A 24,482-nucleotide genomic window follows, 5' to 3' on the forward strand; every position below is an offset into this window, starting at 1 on the left:
CAATTTGTTTTGCTCCTCTTCTTGCTATTTCGGTAGTTCAATTTTAGCTAGAAACTCATCTATTTTGTCTTCTTTCCCTTTATTCTCAGTTTGTTATGATTGCTCGTAGAATTCCTTGAAGTTTTCATTGATCTCTGTTGGGTTATATGTAATTTGTTTGTCCTTTTTCCTTGATGCCAATAACGTTCTTTTAGCTTGTTTTGTTTTAAGCTGCCAAGCAAGTATTTTGTGTGTTTTTTCTCCAAGCTCATAATATTTCTGCTTTATCTTCATTATGTTTTTCTCCACCTTATACGTTTGTAGTGTTTCGTATTTTATTTTTTGTCTGCCAATTCCCTTCTTTTTGTTGAATCTTCCCTTGTTGCTAGTTCTTTTTTCTGTACTTACTATTTCCCTTTCCAGCTGTTCTATTTCTCAATTGTAGTCCTTCATTTTAGTTACATAACTTATTATCTGCCCTCTGATGAAGGCTTTCATTGCATCCCATAAATATAAATTAATCTTTCACTGAATCCATATTTATTTCAAAGTACATTTTAATTTGGTGCTCAATTAATTCTCTAAAATCCTGTCTTTTAAGTGGCATGGAGTTTAATCTCCATCTATATGTTCTTGGTGGGATGTCCTCCAGCTCTATTGCTAATAACAGGGGTGAGTGATCCGATAACAATCTAGCTTTATATTCCATTTTCCTAACTCCCCCTTGGATGTGGGCTGACAACAGTATCAGGTCAATCCTTGAGAATGTTTTATGTCTACTCGAATAATATGAGTATTTCTTCTCCTTTGGGTGTTGTCTCCTCCAAATATCCAAAAGTTGCATTTCCTGCATTGATTTAACCATAAATTTGGCTACTTTGTTCTTTCTGCTAGTCTTTTGTCCAGTTTTATCCATCTTTGAAGCCAAATTAAGGTTAAAATCCCCTCCTATCAAGATCTACAATCTTCAAAAAGATATCTTGCATAAATTCTTAATCCTCTTCATTAGGTACACATATATATATTGAGCAAATTCCAAAATTCTGAATCTATCTGACACTTTATCATTACATACCTCCCTGCTGGATCTATTATTTCCTCCTCTATTTTGATTGGTACATTTTTATTGATTAATATAGCTACCCCTCTGGCTTTTGAGTTATGTAATGCTGCCGTTACTTTCCCTACCCAGTATCTCCTTAATTTCTTGTGTTCCACTTCAGTCAGATGTGTTTCCTGCACGAATGCTATATCAATTTTTTCTTTTTTCAGTAAATTTAATAGCCTCTTCCTTTTGATTTGGTTATGTATTCCATTAATATTTATAGTCATATCATTCAGCATGGTCATATTTTGTTTACATCTCATTTCCACTTCCTCACCACCACCTTTCCCCTTTTTCCCATTTCCATTTCTCAGTTTTCGTTTTTTGAACACACTGTATGACAACACTTCTAAAACATAAAATATTTCAAGCATTCCCACATCTAAAATTCCCTTAACCCCAAGTCTCCCCCTCCCATCTGAGTCACCCCTTGTCCCTTGCCAGGCAACCACAACTCCCCTCTCCATTCAGACTGCGAACCCGTTCGCAAGTGTCAACTGATTTTGCAGTGACTGTTATTCTCTCCCACCCAACCCCCTCCAGAAAAGACTTTTATCTTCACATTACAACAAAGCTCCCCCTCTTTTCTTCTTTTTCTTTTTATGTTTTATTTATTTATTATTAATTTTTAAAAAATTTCTTAACCCCCCTCTTTTTCCCCCCTTCTCCCTTACTTCCCTTTTCTTCCCTTCTTTAGTTCTTACTTATACATTATTTTTACTTCTTTATATGTAGTTTGTCATTGTACTTTGTTCTTGTTACATCTCTTCATTTCTCTTTCTGTCTTGCAGGTATTCTGCAAATCCTCGTGCTTTCTCTGGATCCAAGAACAGTCTGTTTTGCTGCCCCAGGATTATTATTTTAAGCACCACTGGATACCTTAACATAAATTTACAGCCTTTCTTCCATAGCATTGATCTTGTTGCGTTAAACTCCTTCCTCTTTTTCAGGAGCTCAAAACTTATGTCTAGGTAGAAATTTTTTTTTTGACCTTTGTATTCCAGTGGTTTTTTTGTCTTCTCTCATTTTATTCATTGCCTTCTCCAACATATTTTCTCTTGTCGTATATCTCAGGAATTTTACTAAAACAAATCTTGGTTTTTGTTGTGACTATGGTTTAGGGGTTAATGTTCTGTGTGCTTTTTGTATTTCCATTCCTTCCTGCATTTCTGGCATTCCCAGGACTTTTGGGATCCATTCTTTTATAAATTTTTTCATATCTTTGCCTTCTTCATCTTCCTTAAGGCCCACTATCTTTATATTGTTTTGCCTACTATAGTTTTCCATTATAACCATCTTCTGAGCTAACAACTCCTGTGTTTCTTTAACTTTTTTGTCACTTTCTTCCAATTTTCTTTTTAAATCTTTCACTTCCATATCTTCCGCCATTACACGTTCCTCCACATTTTCTAATGTTTTCCCTACATCTTTTATGACCAGCTCTATTCCACTCACTTTTTCTTCCGTACTTTTCATTTTTCTTTTCATTTCACTAAATTCTAGTTTCAGCAATTCTTTTAATGCTTTCATTTGTTTGTTGAAAAGTTTTTTTTTGTCTATGTACTGTCCATTCATTTTACCTCCTATTCCTCTGTGCAGAGCTTGGTGTTCTTCTTCTTCTTCTGTGTCTGCTCTTTTGTTTGTGTCTTCTATTTCTCTTCCTTGTATCTGTGTCTCTTATGACTTTCTTGTTGAGCTGTTTGTCTCAGTTTGTTGGGTATTTTTTTCCATGTTGTCTTGATGTTGGTCCTCTTCTTCTGAGTTGGTTATCTGTTGTGTCTCTAGTTTCCTTTTTTCTTTTTCACCCCTCCTGTTCCCGTTGTTTTCTTTATCTTCTAGCTGGGAGCCCTGCTGTTGGGTCTCTCTCAGCTGTTTGTGCTGTGGAGTGAAACTCCACAGCTGGTCCCCCCTCCCATCGGTGTTGTCCTTGTCATGGGCATCGTGCACCTCTGTTTGGCTCCATGAGCCCTTTTTCCCATCCAGTTTTGCAGTCCTGCGGTTATTGGGTCGCGACCCTGCGGGGTCTCCACTAACCTCAGGGAGTGGGCTCCTCTTTCCACGGCGGGTCCTTGCTTTTTCGTGCAGATAAGGCCTTCACCTTTATTTTTTATTTGTTGTGATTTGTGTGTCTGGGGCTTTGCTTTTTCTTCACCTTTTTCCTTCTTTTCTGGAGAGGGCTGGTATTCTCCTACCGGCCACTACTCCATCATGTGACTCCTCTCTTATTAAATTCTTCTTAACAGCATTAATAGTCTGAGACGTCTGTTCAGCTTTCAATTGGCAAGCAAGTACCTTATGAGCTCTTTCCCCCAACTCATAATAACGTTGTTTAGATCGATCAATTAAGCGCTCAAACTGATAAGTTTGTAAAGTATTATAATGCAGCTTCAACTTCTCCAATGCAATCTTTTTATTTTCTGTTACCCCTTTCTGAAAGTCTTTCTCTAACTCAGCAATCTTATTTTTTAACTCCATTGTTTCTTAACTTTCGTAGAAAAACTAATGATCTGCTCTCTCAAATAAGCTTTTAAAGCATCCCATATTACAAAATGACTATCCACAGAATTAACATTTTCAGTCAGAAATAAAGAAATGTGTTCTTTAACAAAAGTAACAAACTCTGGTTTTTTCAATAACATTTCATTAAACCTCCATCTAAACGACGAATGCACTACCTCCAAACTTTCACAAGAAAAAAGTAATAATGAATGATCTGATATAACTCTACTTTTATATTCAGCTCGTAATACTCTACCTTGTAAATGCGCTGATACCAAAAATAAATCAATTCTAGAAAACTAATCATGTCATGAAGAATAAAAAGAAAAATCTTTCTCTGTAGGGTTAACTTTTCTCCAAATATCCACCAAATTTAAATCTTTCATTAAACTCATTAATTTGCATTGCCATCTTTGATTTCCTTATACTTTTTTGATTTCTATCCAATAAAGGGTAAAGAACACAATTAAAATCACCACCAACTAAAACATTTTCATTAGCTTGAGTTAACAATAAAAAAGCTTCTGAAATAAACCACTCATCATTTATATTAGGGGCATAAAGATTCAACAAAGTCCATGATTCAGCAAAAAATTTACAATTCACTCTTAATACTCTAAAGATTCCAATTCAAAAGGTAAATTTTTATCAATCAAAATCGCTACTCCTCTTGCCTTAGAATTAAAAGACGAAGAGAAAACATGACCAACCCAATCCCTTTTCAATTTCAAATGTTCCTTCTCAGTCAAATGTGTTTCTTGCAAAAAAAGCAATATCAATTTTCATTATTTTTATATAGGCCAATATTCTCTTTCTCTTGATTGGATTATTAAACCCCTGAACATTAAAAGTTGCAAAGTTCAATTGAGACATCTTTTTTTAAACTACTAATATAATTATACACTATAAAATAATGCTCCCCTCTACAATTCTTCCAAAAAAGAAAAACTTCCTAAAAAAAAGTAAAAATAACAAAACAACAACAACAAAAAAAAACAAAAAAAAAAAACACCCGAAGGTAGTAATACCCTAAAAAACTTGGTGTGGTAAACCCATTAGTGGTAGATGACTGTCAAAGTTTTCAGTGTCATGTACCCCCCCCCCTCCCAGCCAGATACATATGGTTATTTAATCAAACACAATCAAATACAGTCCATATATTCAACCCAATGATTCCAAGCCCAGTGATTGCTCCAGATCTTCAACATCAAGAAGACTCTGTCATCTCTTCTTTCCTTCCATTCTTTCCATACTTTCCATTCTTTCCATTCCCATGTCCATTTTCATTTCCTTTCACTCTCCTCTTAGGAGATAACGGAGGAGAAGATCCATTTCTTCGCAATTCCGGCAGAGTTGGCAAAAACCAAAGCATCATGATCATTCTCAAAAAATTGAGATTGAAAATTTCAAAAGAAAACCTTCAAAATTGCAGGATAACGAAAAGCAAACTTGTAGCCTTTTCGCCACAAAATAACTTTAGCCATATTAAATTCTCATTGTCTTCTAATAACCTCTTGACTCAAATCAACATAAAAAAAACACCCTATTACGTTGAACCATTAATGGAGATCGATTCTGTCTTGCGTTCTGCACTGCCATACGTAAAATTATTTCTTGATCTTGATATTTTAAACAACTAATCGAGACCGCTCTCAGTGCTTGTCCTGGAAGTGGTCTTCTTCTCAAAGCTCTATGAGTCCTATCCAATTCCAAAACTTCAGGGAAAACTCTTTTCCCAGCACCTCTGGGATCCAGTGCTTAAAATTTTTTATAAGGTCAGCACCTTACATATCCTCTGGAAGACCCACTATTTTCACATTATTCCTCTGACTTTGATTTTCCAATGAATCAATCTTCTTCATTAAATCTCTTTCTGAATCCCCAATCTACAAAAGAGCCTTCCACATTTTCCATTTTTTCTCTATTACATTCTATCTGAGTTTGACACTCAGAGAAAGCTGTTTCAATATTCTTAAAATTATCTTGCACAGTGTCTACTGATTGTATACATTTATTAATATTACTTTTAACTCATTTCCTGTTTCACAGTTGACATTTCATCACACAAAGTATTCATTTTTATTTTCATCTCCATAAATCCTTGAGTCATTTGAGTTGATATTTGTTTTGACATATGCATTTGTTATATTTGACTAGCAATCCCTTCCAAAACAATAAACACTGAATCCAGTCCAGATTCCACTTCCACTTTTTGGCAAATTAACCTATCAACTAATACATTTTTTTAAAATTTGTGATTTCCAAAAAGAGAGCACTGGAGGTCAGGATTGAACCTGGGTTGATGCTGCTCTGAGAATGTAGTGATACTTGCTGCACCATTTCAATTTACACCAGTAGTTTTCAAACTTTTTCTTTCCACTCACATATCACCTTAAGTAATCCTTATGCCATAGGAACTCTGTGATTAGTAAGAGATTATTTAAGGTGGTAAGAGTGTGGGAAAAAAGGTTGAGAACCACTGCTCTAGACCCAATTGTTACTGAAATATTTTGCTTGAGAAAAGTTGTCATTGGCTCATTTCCTTTGGAGTTAAGAAACCATGCACATAATGAGTCAATTAGGTATGATTAAAACAGTAGTTTTCAAACTTTTTCTTTCCACTCACATCCCACCTTAAGTAATCCTTTACTAATCACAGAGCACGTATGGCATAGGGATTACTTGAGGATGGACATCAGGATGAGGGCCCCCATCGTCTGGTGACATGTACATGGTGACCCTTCTGATCATTTCCATGGATATCCAAGAGCCATATGTAACTCAACTGTAAGCCATCACTTCTGGAAGTTTCACTCGACACAAAGGAACAGAAGCTCCCCAGGATAATTGGCTGGTCCAAATACTCCTGCTTGCTGTCAACTAAGACTTCCATACTAGAGGGCAAGAGGTTTTTGGAAGCTATAGTGTTGTACAGTTTGGTATAAAAGCAGCTGCTGATCTTCTGTATGCCTGTCTGCGAGGATGTGATTGAGCAATCCTCTTCCTTAAGGCTGTGGATCATAAAGCTCCCTGTGCACATCTCCTCCTGCTTCACTATGCAGACTCTGGATTGGAAGATGATCTTGGAAGTCTCTGAGTTAAATAGCACAACTTGCCGGCTCTTCTCCTCTTGGAGTTCCTCGCTCGCATTCACCCCTCTCAACTGCAAAAGGAGGAATTGCTACAGGTCAGTCTGGAGTTGGCTTAGTTTCCTCTGCTTCTGTCTTTCTCTCCAAATACACTTGAGGATAAACAATCTCTTAATGTTCTCCTTGTTCACTTTCCACCAGTTCACTGGGGATTCAAAGAGGGGTTTCACAATTCTTCAACCTGCAAACTCCTTTTTTAGTTCTTCTATGTTCCCTGGGGTCAGCAACTTCATGGTTCAGCTTCTATGCTCCTCTGCATACCTTCTTGTCCTCCTGGAGGTGACAGGAGGTGCAGAGGAGGCAGTGGTCAGAGAAGAACACCAACGTGACGTCAGTGTTTCAGATTGTGAAAGCCTTCAATGCAAAGATGAAATCTATTGGAGACCGAATTGAGCTGTTCGATCTCAACCAGGTGGGCTGCGACTGTGTTTCACCTGTAGGATTGTCGAAGGCTCTGGCGTCTCTAGGGACTGTTGGGGGGGGGGGGGGGGTGGAGGTGTAGACCGCACTGGGTGAGACCATCAGAGGGGGTGACACGAAAATGACTGTCTATAAATTTTTTATGCAGTCTTTCACCAGAATTTTTTCATTTTTATAAAAATATCCCTGTAGTTAATTATAACAATAAAAACATTTTTCATAATCTCATCTTGCATGCATCAATATACTTACAAAGCTAAAACTCAAAGCTAATTTACTTTTTGAACCTTCTAATGCGCTGTCATTACCCATTTACAATGACGCTTCAAATCACATAGTTTTGTCTGCACACACTACAAGCATGAGCTGTTGTTTTCATTGCTGCTGGTGTTTTCATAGTTGCACTTTTGTCAAATGTTATGGTGTTTTTGCGACAGTATTGTGGTAATTAGTATATATCAATAACTTTTTTGAGAATGAAGTAATATGATATTGTAATTTAAAGGTGTAATTTTAATTTTGCTAGTTGTTTATCTCACTACTATTGCCATTACATTCAGTGATAAATGGGAATTATGATTTACAATTAACATTCGCACAAAAAATATTAAGGATTTTGTATGGTCTGGTATGAGAAGAAGTCCATGGTGGGGGGGAGGGGGGGGTTACTCCACCAACCCAAGTGATGCCCCTGGTTGAAGACATCACATAGCTGTGTGACCTTTATCAACTCCAGATTGTCCAGCCACGTCAAAGATGCAGTTGAAGTTACAAGCTAGAACAAATGGCTTGAACATCACCTGCATTAGTGGGAGTTGCTGGAAGGTTGGTGCAGTGTGGATTACAGGGGTTCATGTGACCCTCACTGGCTGTAACCTGGTGGGAATGTGGATTGCAGAGGGCTATGTGACTTCTCTATTTGCCACCTAGTCAGAAGTCACCTTACCTGCCAAGCAAGGTCAAGCCTTTCCCACAGGTCTGCGCACACCTGGTCATTGGCCTCTTTAATTGCCTTGTTAATACCTGGGCCAGACTCTCCAGCTGATGGTACTATAAAGCCTACCATGTGTGAACCATCTGCCTCTTTTTCTTCGGGATGAATTCTAGCTTCACTCTAGGTTGGGAACTGTGGTAAGGTGTGCACAGACAAAGGGTTGGGAACTGTAGTATTGTGTGTCCAGAAATAAGAGATGTTAGAGATATCAAGGGGTGGCGGGTATCATATACTGCAACTTGATTGTATAGCTTTCTATGTGCAAATGGTTGCAAGCATGTCATTTAATCTGACAAGAGTGTGTATGTTTGTGTGACTCCCTATGCATGTTTAAAAAAAACTATTGTTCTACAACCTTTGCTTAGATTTGTTGCCCTTGGGACCCATTGACTGGTTTCACACACACAACAGATTGTCAGTCTCTCACTCCGCATGGATGAGGCATACACATTGATCAGCCAGAGCAGGGTGTCACAGTACCTTTAGAATAGGTACACCACAAGGAAATTCTCCCCAACCAACTCCTTAACCTCAGTGATTACAAAGTTTCCTCCCTGCAGACCAGATGCACGACAATTGTTCCCCCACTGACCATATAGACAACCTATGAGATCACCACCATGACCACCTCTGGCAAATTCATTTAAACATTCCAATAGTGACTTGACCTCAAATGTACTTCTTTGGCTTTGAAGCATATCTGAAAGTCTGAGGTTGTGAAAAGCTTTTTACAATTGTTATTTTCCTCTTTGTTTGAGGGCCTTGTAAAATAAGCATGATTGAATATTGAGTGAGGGCTGCATTAAGCTAAGCTTTGAAGATTTCAAACTCAAAATTGACACATGCAAAATACGAAGGGGAATATGGATCTGCATAGGAATGTGAGCAGTGCATGCAATAAAGCAGATAATAAAGCTTTCAAACTTTGTATATTTTCAAAATTGTATAAGTAAGCATTAATTGTTGTAGAGCACTAGATTTAGAAAGTAATGTTTATTTAAAAAATATTATTAAAAAAATAATGTTTCACTTTGATCAGACAGAACTGCCCACAATGAGTGGTATTCGTGTACTGGTGCATTATTGTCTCCAGTTGTATTTTGTGAACAGGCCGCAGTTGGTGCCACGAGGATGCATATTACAAAAATGAATGCATTTTTAAATAGGTCATAAATCATTTTGTGATCATTTCTGGTTATGATAGATGCCATAAAAATGCATTTCAATTTTTTCCATCAAAACTCATTGGTGAATGCTTTCAACAAGCAGAGTAAATACCTTATTTGGAAGGATGAGCCAAGTCATTCATGAAAAGTGAATTTTTCATTTTGGAGCAGTAAGCTTTGCAGTTATTACAGGTTCACTTCCAGGCAAGAAATAATTAACTGCATACACCATCAACAGGTTACATGCCTTTGATACCCTGCAACCTTCCTGAATAGGAAGGGCTTCCTTTTCTTAGTGAAAACCATTCATGTGCGCATGTAATCCAAAATGGTGGAAAGATGCTGCAGAATGAGATAGACATTGACAGTTACAAGCTATCCTCACTGCTCATGACCCCTCATGTTCCATGCTACTGAAGTCAGTTTGTGGTGTGAAAGGCCTGAGAGCAAGCAAGCGTTTAACAATTCCAATGAAACTCCCCTTTTAATCTATATCCTCCTAGTCTACCCAAATCAGTTAAATCAATACATGAAATCTATAAGGAAACATTGAAAACCTTGCATCTTCAATGAATCACGTGAACAAAATTAGAGTTATAAGAGATGTGTTTTCTTTATTAAGTTAACAAGTTTACCAAAATATGTATTCACTGTTGCTATCTTATAAATTATGTTCCAAATTTTAGTGCCATTTTACTGCTGTATTTTCAGCATTGCTGGTGACCACTTGCAGTTTGGGAAAGGACCACTGGAGATATGTCATGTTGATGACCTTGAGCAGTCCAATCCTCTTTTTTTGCTTTTTGAAACAATTGCTTAGGGATGAAGTTGACACTGTCTTTATAAAGTGTAGTGGTTTTCCTGAGGATTGATGTTGAAATTGATCTCATAGTGCTGCAAAAGATGCCCTGCTTGATATCCCATTTCCCCCTTCTTGGTCAGCTGCCCATTACCATTGGTGAAAGGTCATTTTACAGCTCCTCTTTAACAGGATTATTCTGCTCCACCATCAAAGTGTTTCAAACATCACAAATGGCATCAATTAAGAGCCCAAAACAAAATTTAACCAGAAAAGATTTCACCAACATCTTGTTGTGAAAGGAAATCCACTTTGACATCCTTGGATTGAAAATCCATGCCTATAACTTCACTTAATTGGGTATTTTTGTATGGTCTTGAAATTGCCAAAATTCTCCTGTTGATTCACAGTTTTATTATCAATCTTCCCCCTTGCTACCACAACTATCTGGCACAAGTACAAGCAAATCTTTGTGCCAGCCTTAGTGCTTGTGGAATTTTGCAAGTCCTGGCAAGTAACAATATTACAAAAATAAGGCTACTGCTGTGCATGACTAAAGGTGTGAGGACACAGGCCATTATGGATAGTCTGAGAACAACCCTTCCCTTTATATTCTTCATTAAACATTATAACAGGTATTATGTTGCAACACAATATAATTGATAGGGTAATCTTTCTGCAATTATTCAGTAAAATAGTTGTTTTTCAATTTTCCACAAATAGATGTTTATGGAATTATATTTTAAGCTCCTTTCTAACTACACCCTTACTTTTTAAAAATAACATATTTAAATAAATTAAGTTTCTAATCAGAAGTCAATTTTGGAATTTGTAATGGTCATAAAAAGATAATGTTTAATATTTTATAATAGTAATAATAGCATAATGTGCTCTGCTTTAACTCAGTGGGAACAGCATTTTCAGGAAGGGTATTAACTTTTAATTGGTGCAAAAAGTGAACAAGCAAATGCTGTCCCATTCATAATGCATAGCAAAGGTGCAATTCAGTGAAATTATAGCTAATCTTTTGATCCTTGTCACGCCATAAAACTATGCAGTAATACAGTGTGGAATTGTTTAATTCAGACAGAACTGGTACTCTAGTTGGAGTATGAGCTATGATTATATAAATCTCTATGTTGGACAGATTTGATTAATTTCAGAAAGAGAGATAGATTTCCATCAGTGAATGGAACCTGCTATTCATTGATCTGTGTATCTGAACTTGTTCTTTTAGCTGACTTTTGGATTCTTTGATGGCATGACTGTTCTTTTAATGATACATTCCAAACCAGATGATTATTGTCACATGACTTGTCTTTATCAAAAAGTGATAATGGTGATTTTACGATAAACTATCATTGGATTGTCCTGCCAGCTTGTTCCAGAGGAAAACCTACTTTAAGGCAAACTCCAATGAACAAAATTCATCACAGGATCAGAATATCCAATATTCTACATGATGGCAGTGGTGTATAAAATTGGGATAAAAGTCGGGCATAAATGAATTTAACTAGTTGCTGCACAGAGTAGTGATGTAAATTCTCTCCTCCATCATCAAATACTGTATGAGTGATGTCACAGTGACCCATAAAAAAAATCTGAGGATCCAAACTTCATTGAGTGACATACTATAAATCCTCTCAGCATCAATCAGATGTGTAATGTGAATAGAGCACTCAGGATGCATTGAGAGAAGCAATGTATCTAGATCAGGATAGCAGAAACCAATTTAATTCCATTGGAATTCTACTTTAGCACCATGGAAAAAAATAAGATTGATATTGCAGGATTTTCCATTGTTTAAGGCCCCATTTGCTTCATAAAAGAAGAAAAAAATAACGAATTTAATTAGGAATCTTCCATGTCAATTGACCATTTGAAACTATTTCACATTAAATGATTCAAACAATTTTGTAGCCAATCACAACAATCAATATACACACACCCCAGACCCACTAACAAATCTAAGTTTGTGAAACACTAAGGTCTGCAGATGCTGGGATTGTAGAAAAAACACAAAAATGCTGGAGGACCTCAGTAGATCTTGTAGTGTCCATAGGAGGTAAAGATATATAACCAAGACTTTGTTCCTGAGCCTTTCTTCAAGGTATGAGCAAAACCTGAATAAAAAGGCTGTGGGAGAAAGGAAGAAATAGCAGGGCTAACAGACCATGGAAGTCAGTTTGTGGTGTGAAAGGCCTGAGAGCAAGCAAGGAGAGGAAAGGAGAGGAAAGATGAAAATTGATCAGGGGAGGAGGTGGCTCTAATATTACCCAGCAGCAGTGTGACAAATCTATGGGCTGTAACTGGGGATGCACACAGTGTCAGATATCCAGAACTGCTGGAAGATGCACTTTGGTCTGCCCAAAACCCAAAGTTTATTTTTAATTTAGACTTACAGCATAATAACAGGCCATTTCAGCTCATAAACCTCTGCTGCCCAATTATACCTAATTGACCAACAATCCCTGGTACATTTTGAATGGTAGGAGGAAACTGGAGCCTCTGGGGAAAACCCACACAGATACATCGAGAATGTACAGACAACGCAGTATTCCAACCAAGGTCCCAATCACTGCCACTGTAACAGCTTTGCACTAACCACGTCGATGTGGGAATGCTGCCAAATGGCACATTCTAGGCTGCAGGAATATGTGCTGAGGGATGTATTGAAGCTGGGCTCAGCCAATATGATGGCACTGTGGGGAAGGGCCACAGTCTAGACTCCTTCCATTAGCAGGCATTGAGAGGCTGAGACTGATGGGGAGCACCATGGCCAATGGGGTGAGGGAGAGGGGGGAGAAATGACAAGATGCCACAGTGGTGATAATGGTGTAAATATAAATGAATTTAACAATGTACAGTGATGGAAATATATGGATACAAAACTAAGGGTGAGAAGAGACTTTCAAAGATTTTCCTTTTATAAATAATTTATGATGAATGAAATCTCTTTTTGGTAAAAAAAATCTTTATTTCCTATCGACACTGAAAGTCCTGCTGAGTTTCTCCAGTATTTTTGTGTTTTTTGCTCTAAGATTAAGAGTCAATTCATTATTTGAGACATTTATTGAGGAACGAAAATTGATCAGCTACTTAAATAATTTCTGTCATTATAAAATTGTAGAATTCTTTCGTGCCCACTTGAATAAATAGATGGAATACCAAGTTAGGATTTGAGAATGCTTTCCTAATTTTGACCATCTAGGATTGTATGCCAGGTTGGGAATTAAATTTTTAACTTTCTAATTCAAGGAATGCAAAATACAGATATCAGATAGCAGTTTTTCTCTGTGAACTGTACTCAGTAACCTCACGAAAGTATTTTGGTACTTTATGCAATGGTCATTGGTCATATCATACAGGATCAAAAATCTCAAAAGTTTCCTTGGTTAACAATAAATGAATGCATTTTACTTGACTTAAAAAACTGTCCAAAAATAAGGAAAATGTACAGGGATCTTGAATTTTCTTTTTTCTTTTTAAATTATTTTTATTGATTTTAATAAAAAACATACAAATAAAAAAGATACAATTCAATAAGATGATATGGACAGTTACATAAACTAAATAAAACATTCTGTATAACACTAGCGTACATAAATTGTAAATCATATCCATATTGCATATTCAAAATAGTACATACCTTTTTTAGAAAAAACTAATGCAAAAAAAGAAAGAAGAAAATAGTAGAAGAGAAAAACTCAAACCCCTTACCTAACCACATTGCCAGATCCTATATATGATTAGTATTAAAAGAAAAATGAAGATAAAAATAAATTAATGTAAAGAATGTGGAAAAGTAGATGATGAAAAATTTATTAGTGAATCTTTTATGTACTTTGCTGAAGCACATGAAAATGTTCTAATTGGAGGAGACTTTAATTGTTGTTTAGATCCAATTTGGATAGGTCACAAAAATCAGTTACTAGGATTAAAACTGCTAAAAGAATTTTGACTTCGATGAAGGATTTGAATTTGGTTGATATTTAGCAAAGGTTAAATCCAAAAGAAAAAGATTATTCCTTTTATTCTTATTGCCATGACACCTTTTCAAGAATAGATACATTTTTAATGTCAGCAAATTTACAAGTAAGAGCTTTGCAAGCAGAATATAAAGCTAGGATTTTATCAGATCATTCACCCCTTTGAATCTGTAGATAATATTGATAGACTGATTAGTTTAATGCATTCATCTCAAAAGAAAGGTGAATTGGCAGTGGTGTTAGCTTTAGATGCTGAGAAGGTTTTCAATAGGCTAGAATTGAATTATTTATTTAAGGTGTTAGAAAATTTTGGCTTTTGATCTTCGTTTATTAATTGAATTTAAAAAGTATATAAAAATCCTTCTGCCAAGGTTGTAGCAAGTGGACAAATTTCTTCAGCTTTTTTATTGTCTAGGTCAAGTAGACAAAGATGTCCTCTATCTCTGGCTTTGTTTAACCATATATAACCATATAACATTACAGTACAGAAACAGGCCATATTGGCCCCTCTAGTCTGCACCGATTTAAATGAACTCCTCTAGTACCATCTACCTGCTCCCTGCCCATAACCCTTCAACTCCCTCACATCATGTACTCATCCAACCTCCTTCTAAATGACAAAATTGACCCTGCTGCAACCAACTTTTCCGGAAGGTCATTCCACTCAGCCACCACTCTCTGAGTGAAGAAGCTTCCTCTTACTTTACTTCTAAAGTGTTGCCCCGTAACCCTTAACATGACCCCTCATTCCAATCTCTCCTACCCTCAAGGGGAAGAGCCTATTAGTTTTAACAATTGAACTATTAGCAGAATTAATAAGACTGGATATTGGTATTAAGGCTATTAAAGTTAGTACGGAGGAATATAAGATTAATTTATTTGCTGACGACATTTTCATTTATATGACTGATCCTATAAATATGCGGTGTTCTTGATATACAAGATTGAAAGTATATGGTGAAATATCAGGTTATAAAATTAATTGGGATAAAAATTAAATTATGCCATTGGTAAAATTTTAATGGTCAGAAAATGAAATTAAATACTTGGGGTTAAGAATTTATAATGATTTAAATAATTTATATGGATTAAATTATTTATCCTTATTTAATAAAATTAAGGATAATTTAAATAAATGGAATGATTTACCTATAACTTTAATGGGTAGAGTAAATTGTATTAAAATGAATATTTTTCCATGGGTTCATTATCTTTTTCAGTCAATTCCTTGTGGTATACCTCAATTTTTTAAAGGATTTACATTTTAAATATTTTTTATGGAAAGGAAAGATGCCTAGAGTTTGTTTAGAGAAATTAACTTGGAAGTTTGAATTAGGAGGATAACAACTTCCTCATTTTAAGAATTATATAGTAGCCCAATTGAAATTTATTAATGGAATGTTTGATTTATAGAAATCTTTAACTTGGGTTAAAATAGAATTGAGTAAAATAGGTGAAGATCATATGCAGGATTTTATTTATAAATGGAATTTTAAATTATTAACAGGAATTAGAGATACACCTATTTTGAAACATTTGATTGAATTATGGAATAGATTATGAGATGGGTGGAAAAGGTTTAATTTCCTGAAGAACACCTTTATATCAAAATAGACTTCTTCCTTTTTCTATTAATAATCAATTTTTGAGTACTTGGAGTCAAATGGGGATAAAAAGTATAGATTGTTTTGAAGCAGGTAAATTTATTACTTTTCAATGAATGAAGGAAAAATTTAATATCCAAAATAATACTTTTTTTTCCGTTATTATCAAGTTAAAGCTTTTTTGAATGATAAGTTATGTCATAATTTGAGATTACCTAGATAAAATGAATTAGAATTATCAATAATTAAGGGTGGTATGAATAAATTTATTTAAGAGATGTATAAATTACTTCAAAAAACTGCTCCTAGAATAGGAATTCATAAATCAAGATTGAAATGGGAGGTTGCCTTAGGGAGACAAATAGATGAAAATGATTGGAAGCAACTTTGTAAGGATAGTATGATATATATATCAATGTAATATATAGATCAGTTCAATGTAATTTTTAAATATCAATTATATTTAACTCACCAAAAATTTAAAAAAGTTGAATTTAGCAGCATCAGATTTATTTTTTAGATGTGATCAATAAATTGGTTCATTTTATCATTCTGCATAGGAGTGTCCTAGATCTACATCTTTTTGGTTAGAGGTTAAAAAAAATATTTGGAGAAAATATTAAAGGAAAATCTCCCACTAGATCCAATGTTATTTTTTTGGGGTGGTATTAAAGTGATTAGTTTTAGGTTAAAATTAACTATATATCAAATTGATTTTTTACAATTAGTTTCAGCAGTTTCTAAAAAGTGCATTGCCATTACTTGGAAATCAAATACAGATTTCAGGATGGAGAGATGGCATGCAAAATTGTGTTTTTGTATTCCACTTGAGAAAATAACTTCTAATTTACATAATAAATATAATTTTTTTTTGAAAATATGGAACTCATATTTACAAGGTATTGGTTGGAAAATTTGAAGGACTCTCTGAAAACTCACCACATTGGTAACCCTTGGCTCCAGTATTATATGTAATGAGATGTGTTTTTTGTTCCTTTTTTGGCATTTTCCTTACTTTTTCTTTCTGTTTTTTCTTATGTAAGGTTGGGTAGGTGGGTGGGGGCTGAGAAGGGATGAAGGGAGGGAAGGAGGGATTAGGGTACATTTACATACACACACCACATATGTATTATTTTTTTCAGTTCATTCATTTAATAATTGTAGATGTGGTTTTAAAATTCTTAAATAAAATATTCTTAAAAAAAGAATATGGAAAGATGCAATTCTGACAATTTAACTACATTGGAGTAAAATTATAAAGTAAGTTAGTCATAAATTACCTCCTACAATTTCTGAATCATTAACTGAATAACATGTAGCAGCCTGCGCCTTAGGCCGACACAGAAAATGGCTGTCAAATGCGACGATCGGCAAAGCATTCTGCGGGCTGAAATGCCTGGTTCCATAGGCCGCTGGCAGAGTAGTGAAACTGGGTAATCACTGCTGGTGGTTTCCAGAAGGCCCAGTCAGGGCCCAGGCATCCAAAGTAACCAATTGGCAATATGCCTTCTCAAGCCAAGGTGCTCAAGGTGGTGATGTGGCCTAGCTATCTATAAAAGGTAGAGCTGCCACTGAATAAACTCAGCGACCAATACACTCTACTGGTGTGTGTGTGTCTTTCTTCTCCAGCAGATTCGAACTACAGCCTTAGGGCTAAAACCAAGAACTATAACCCAGCTGTAGCTGTAGTGACCTTGCTACAAATGAATCTTTTCCATGTTCAAACAGAACATGATGTCAGACAACCATTGATCATGAGTAGGTGGGGCAATATTCTTCCATTTAAATAAAATTTAAGTGTTTAAAAATGTATTTTATTTCTGCTATTCTGGAGTACCTTCTCTTAGAAGATCAATGCAATGTTACATTCTCTGTGTCTTGTCCTCAAAGTATAACTGTTATATTTATAATACAGATATTCAAATGTACAATATTATATACAGTATCTGCATGATTGGCAGTGACATACTGACTGTGGAGTTCATTTAATAAGTTATTGTGGATTATTCCTTCAACCTGTTCTTACTATTGTTGAACATGAAAGCACTTGGACATCATCACTGTGAAGTCAACATAAACAACACTGTAACTTATAGATCACAGAAATAGAGACTTTTTACAGACTAGTTCAATGTAATTTTTAAATTACAAGTTCGTCAAAATGAAAAAAAATTTTTAAAAGTTATTTTGAGAAAAATTTTCAACCAAACCTACCTGGGAACTCAGTGAATCAAATGGGGCTAAATTGGCAGTTTATGAAACAATGGTCCACAATGCTGAAGTACAATTTTTCCCCATTTTTATATTTGTTTTATTTTTTCTGAAATTGAGAAATCAAATCTGATTTCTATTGTGTCAAAATAATTTGAAATGTATTTGTTCTTCTCTGAGGACCTAAGACCATGGTAGGTAACACCAACTTCTGAATTTCATATGTTACATTGTGCAAGAACTGAGCCAACGCTAAATATTTCATTCCTATGAGAGAAAGATCTAGGAAGATATGGTTACAAAATCATTCTCTCATAATTTATTTTTGAAGAAATGCAGTATGTTTATTCGAGAGCTAGCAAGGAGATGATTGACCAAGTGGTCTCCTGAGCTACATCATTCTGACCCTTGAATAATGCCTTCAGTCATACTGAATTATTCTGGTATGCCAATCTACAAGTTTTTCTTACTAAATTATAGATATATTTGCTTCCCCTCTACTGCCATAACTCAGCTCTCACCTGCATCTCTTCTATTTCCTGTACATCTGCCCTGGCCCCTTCCCCCAATCCCCAAGCAACAAGGACAGGGTTCCCCTCATCCTCACCTATCACCCCATCAGCCTCTAAATTCAACATACAATGGAACCCCGTAATATGGCGATAGCTCAGGTCCAAAAATTCAGATTGCAGAAACAGCAGGGTCATGCTAAGTCAGGGTCACAAAAACACCGTTTTCAAAAAAATAAAGAAAGTACAATACCTGTATTTGTAATCATCTTTTTAATTTCTTACAATCAACATTTTATTTCTTAAAAAAGCAACCAAGTGTCTGTTGCCTGAACGCAGCAGGTCACTGGTGGTGAGTGAAATCCAAAATGCTTCTGAGCTGGAGGAGTTTTCTGTGGTCCACATCCAGGGTCTCTAGCCAATGTAGAGACCAGCCTCGAGGTACTCAATGGCTTCAGACACTTTCAGGGATGGGGCTGGAGACTCCTCATTGTCATCCTCCTGTGGTTTGGAAACCAGGGCTTTAGTAACATTACGAACGATCGCAAAGTCCATTAGATGCTCATATGTCGGGCATTCATCATCGGCAGAGAACCACTGGTGAAAATCCTCTTTGCTAATTTGAAAAAGCCTCTGCTCCTCACCCACCTCTTCATTTGTGAAGCCGCAGAATTCTTCCTCATTATCATCATCTTCATCTTCCTTGGTGGATTTTCATGATGAAAAGGCTGGACCCAGACCCTTGTCCCAGCACTTTTCCACACACGAGGAGCTGACTGCTACCCAGACCTTCCTACCTAAGTGGCAAACTTCTTTAATGCTCATGCTTTTCAGATAGCCTTCCACCATTGTTGATTTGTCTACAATTCAAAGAATTAATTCATGCCTGTAATTGTGCTTGAACATGGAGATGATCCCCTGATCTAGGGGCTGGATTTTAGATTTAGTGTTCTTTGAGAGGTAAGAAACTTGGATCTTTCCGTCGTGACTTAACAGGTTGGCAGCTGGCGGGTGGGCGGGACAGCTGTCAAAGAAAAGAAGAGCTTTGTGTTCTAGCTTTTTACACAAATGAGCGCAGGCAGCAGAGACAAAAGTTATGTAAAACCAATCCTCAAAGATGACACTGATCATCCAAGCATTGCTGCTAAGTGTGTACTCGAACAGTAATGACTTCATGTTGACATGGTGGAAGCACCAGGGTGAGAGAAATTTGCCAATCATGAGTTCTTTTAACTTATGAGTTCCAGTCTTGTTAACATAAAACCACAATGTCTTGCAATATTTGCATTGTTTGAACCCCTCCTGTCGATGGGTGTCATCTTTGCTAGTCAGTGTGTAGTCTGGGATCATTTGTAGCAGAAGGCTATTTCATAACAGTTGTACACTTGTAGCCACCTTCTTCTAAGAGAGTTTTTAGTTCTGCTGAGTATTCACTGTAGCAGAACTGTCAGCTGAGTGAATTTCTCCAGACAGTAACACTTGAGAAATCCCGTGACAGTGTTTAAACTGGTCTAGACATTCATTGCTAGCTTTGAACTGTTAGATTCAACTGTTGATTAGCTGGTCAAACTTCTCAGCTTGAGCTTTGAGAATAGGCCCAGAAATGGGAGGGCCTTTGAGCACACTTGAATGAACCACTCGTATGGTGAATCATCAAGGCTGACATCTTTGGCTGTCTTCATGCATTTGTCCTTTAGTCCCACCTCTTCCTCAACTTTCCAAAGCGACTCACGTAACTTTCCTTCCTGAGATTCAGGTATGCTGAGGTCGTGTGCAACTTAAGTGTTTGATTTTTATTCTTGAATGCGTCAGATTTTCATCTTCTAATGGTGCTTTCCATTTTGATCTGAAAACAATTTCATTTCCAGGAAGATGAAAAAAGGGGTCCGCTGGCTGATCATGTTATATCCAGGTTCACTTTAAATAGGGTCGCATTAAATTGGGGTTCCACTGTACAATGTGCCTATGCACCAAAATTCATTTTTACTGCAGCCAAACAAGTACATTCGTTTTTTTTTAAAAAAAGTATCCATTAAATTGTCTCAGTATAGAAAGAGATGATGAATATTCAGTTTCAGTTGATGCAAGAAAAGTTTCAGTTAAGCTTTCAGTGGAGCAGACAGGGTTTTTGGGGCACCTGGGAAGTTTATGGTTAGAATTGTAAAGAAAAGTATTGTGGAAATAGATTTCAAAAATGTGTGGGAACCAATACTCATCATGTTGTTTCCCATTTCTGAATTATGCAATATGTTGCAAAAGTCACTCAATGTGCTAAACAGCTCAGTTCATGGATAATTCTCTCTCTAAGTTTACAAGGTGAGACACAAAGGATGGGTGAGTTGTGTATGAGGTGTGAGCTCCTCCTGCCATTTATACAAAATTTATGAGGTTCTCAATTATGTTTTTTTACATATAAATGACGGTTTTTCTCCATTGGCATTTATCAAACCAACCTTCCAGAGTAGACCTGTGGCTGAACATAGATCAACGTCACAATGTCACTTATCCCATTGTTGCCGACCATCTGCAGTTCAGTTTAGACTACAGGCAGTCTGCAATAATGTAAAATTTCAGAACAGGAATGAGTCACTCATTTCCATTCCAATCTTTTGGATTGCAGCAGCTGTGAAAAAAAACCTATAAATACTATCCTGAATGCTCGTTGAAAGACAACTGTATAGAAGGCACACTAATGTCTCTACTTTCTCAGGAGTCTGAGGAGATTTGGCATGATGTCAAATACTCTATCAAACCTTTACAGATACACTGTGCAAATTATACTGACTGGTTGCATCTGAGCCTGGTTTGGTAATTCAAGTGCTCAAGAACACAAACAGCTGCAGAAGGTGGCAAACATAACCAGGTCCATCACTAGCTCTGATCTCCCATCCATTAAAGATATCTATGTGAGGTACTGCATGGTGAGGCAGCCAACATCATAAAGGGACACACCCCGCCCCACCCCATCACCCTGGTCACAACCACTTCTCACTATTACCATCAAGCAGAAGGTACAGAAGCCTGAAAACCAGCATCTCTAGATTTGAGAAAAGTTTCTTTCCAACAGACTCTTGTATCCCATGGTACACATATCATGGATTGTTCCAACACCACAAAAGGGCAGTCTGCACTGTTGCAAGTCACCTTTTTTACTCTAGGTTTTATCTATCTACGTATTTATTGTCTTTTTTAATTCAATTAAATTTACTATTGTAGTTTTTTTTAAACAAGGACCTGTTCAACGGCAGCAAGTAAGTATTTCAATGGATATGTACAATGTATATGACAATAAATGCAGTATCATTATCATGGGCACCAGTGCTCATTGGAGATGTTGCATTGTGATGGTGACCGAAACATGCACATAAGGCAATAACTCATCATCATAATATATGCCCTTAACTCTTTAAGAACTTTGCAAATAGCCAGATACATGTATTTTTTTAATGATCTTGGAAGATGCAAAATGGAAAATGTATCTAAACCTTGATCACCTGATCTGATGAACAAAAAAAGTCAGTGTGGCAATCAATTTCACAACTGACATGAAAACTTTAAACCAGTATTTCCTGTCAAGCTTGTTTGCTGATCCCCTGAAATGGGAAACTGCATCTCTTGAGGCCTGTAGAGAGCACTACTGTAAGGTAGGCTATTGTGAGCACTAGATTAAAACAAGTACATAAGATGCTCAAATTAGCAATGAATCTTTAAACTATAGCTAGGTCATTTTTTGTTCTAGTACTTGGCAGCTTTATTTCAACTGGTAACCTGACACATGTTCTTCCTGTTAGGCATAGGATAGAGATTCATTGAATGTACCGCAAAAGTCTACTTCATGGAAACAGTGGCATGTTGTAATGTGAGATCATGACCATGGATGAGATTGAATTCATTGTGACAGGAATCTGTTTCAGTACTTTGCAGGATGTGGAAACCAGTTTCACTATTTTGCAATTATACAGATGAAATGCAAAATGAAACTGCTTGAATTGTGCTTTCTGATTTTCAGCTGCATATATTTAGAACAAAGGTCTGCTTACTTTCAAATTCATTAAGTGATAATGAAGATCTGTGTTGAGTGGGTGAGAATGGACAGATGGAACTCATTGAACAGTAGTTTCTACCAAATATCCTATTTAATCTTCAATCAGCTACACTTTTTTATAATCTGTTGGTATTCTGTTTGTCAAGAATTAGGCCAGTTTCATCCAAACAGTTTGGTCACTCAATTAGCTTTCTTCAGTTTGCTGCCAATAGACGAGCCTAGTGATATTAGGTAGTTGGGTGGCATTAGGCTTTTCAACTTTGTGAGCATCACAGAATGGCTGATTTTGCTGTTTTGAAATTTACATTAATGCACTGAAAATTTGGTTCCCTAACTCAAGGTCACTAAATCCAAATGTCGTAAAGTCCTTTCTCTCATTGGAAAAAGAACCCAATTTGATCATGGCTATGGATTAGACCAGAGTCCACCTTGCTCTCTATACGTCATTACCATCAGCCCCACCATTTAATTCAGCACTCATTGACTCTTAGAAGATGTTAATCCTATAAATTCTTTAGTCCAGTCTGTTCCTATGATCATGATAATTTATGGCACAAAACAGGAAGGTTTGGCCAAAATAATGGTGCTATTTAATTGGTCCATTGTCTTCATTTTATGGTTCTTCAAGTGCTCATTAAAGCGCATTTAAAAATGGTGAGAATTTTGTTTTCAGCTCTTTTTGAAGCACACATTTTATGTTTAACTGAAATGGCAAGGTATGGATAATTCAAAGTCAATAAAATAATCAAAATACTCCAGATATTAAAAAAAGAACTAATTATTTAGCAATGTTGATTGACAGTTTTTGTTATTTTCTAATGTTAGTTTAAAATAATTCTCAAGACAAAAGATTAAATCCAATGAAGTAAGAATCTATATATAATTAAATTGTAGCAGCCCAAAATGTGGTATTTAGGTTGCTGTATTTTATTGATATGATTGGGTTTCTATCTGTTACAATGTTCAAATAACAGCTGGGTTATCCACTATGCATTATTATTAACTGTAAATTTCTGCCAATCCATCTAACCCTAAAGTACAGTTTGCTTTCACTGCTTATTCCTGGTAAACACACCCTGCACCCCTATTGTTCTGATAATTTGGCATCCAAGGCTTGAAAATGGTACATTATCACAGGAACAATTTATGAAACCATTTTTGTTAACAACATAAAAGAGAGGACAGTGGAAACATGTCAAGCTGTAAAGTATTTGATTTAATTTAGAATTATAGCATGTTAACAGGCCTTTGCAGCCCCTGAGCCTGTGCTGCCCATATACACAAATTAATGCACTTTTTGGAGGGTGGTAGGAAACAGGAGCACCCTGAGGAAACCCACACAGGTCACAGAGGGATCGTACAAACTCCTTACACACAGTGCCGGTTTTGGACCAGGGTCGCTAGTGGTGTAATGGCATTATACTCGCCTCTATGTTAACTGTGCTGCCCCACATAATATTGTATGTTCACAATGTCATATTTCTGCATTATTTATGGTAATATTATAGTAAAGGAGCAAAGAATTAAAACATAATTTCCACTTCTTAAAAGGTCTTGCCTCATCCTTGTTTTAAACAAGTATGTGGCCAGTGTTATCATTATAGAGTACAGATCCTTTATCTGAATCAGTGTAACACTGTAGAGCTCGTCAAAAGAATCAAAGACTTGTTGATCCAAATCAAGGCTTTTATTAGCAAAAGACAGGAGCTCTTCACAGGTGGCCGACCAGTCCGGAATGATCCGACCTGGCTAGGGACACAACCCTTTAAGGCCCAGACAGATGGCGTGGCTAAGCTATCAGCCAATCGCTGTAAGCACAGTCTAGATACTGTAACTATATACATTATATACATTGGTGATAGATCTGTACTACCACAAACACCTCTTTGAACCAAATTCTACTACTCTTGTCCTACATGATGTTGCTAACAAAAAATCTTTTCTAAAAGGGCGCTATCTTCATGAAAAAAGTGTTTGGCAAACTATTTTTTGTTTGTTAGCAAACACACACTG

At 36.3% G+C, this 24,482-nt stretch overlaps 1 protein-coding gene across 33 annotated transcripts in view; it reads left to right on the forward strand.

Moving 5' to 3' along the window:
• The window catches only part of rbm47 (RNA binding motif protein 47), a 365,648-nt gene that overhangs the window by 164,537 nt on the left and 176,629 nt on the right, over nt 1-24,482 (forward strand). Inside the window, exon 1 of one of the 33 annotated variants that reach the window (XM_069924864.1) lies at nt 6,605-6,770. The exons of 30 other annotated variants lie outside the window; for them this stretch is intronic. The gene's annotated coding sequence lies outside the window, so the exon portion shown is untranslated. Of the gene's footprint in view, nt 1-6,604; nt 6,771-21,656; nt 21,676-22,049; nt 22,069-24,482 lie in introns of those variants that run through there. 2 more of the 33 variants (XM_069924868.1, XM_069924865.1) reach the window with 2 other exon arrangements.

Source organism: Narcine bancroftii, chromosome 3 (genome assembly GCF_036971445.1).
Source record: "Narcine bancroftii isolate sNarBan1 chromosome 3, sNarBan1.hap1, whole genome shotgun sequence".
Taxonomy (NCBI): Eukaryota; Metazoa; Chordata; class Chondrichthyes; order Torpediniformes; family Narcinidae; genus Narcine; species Narcine bancroftii.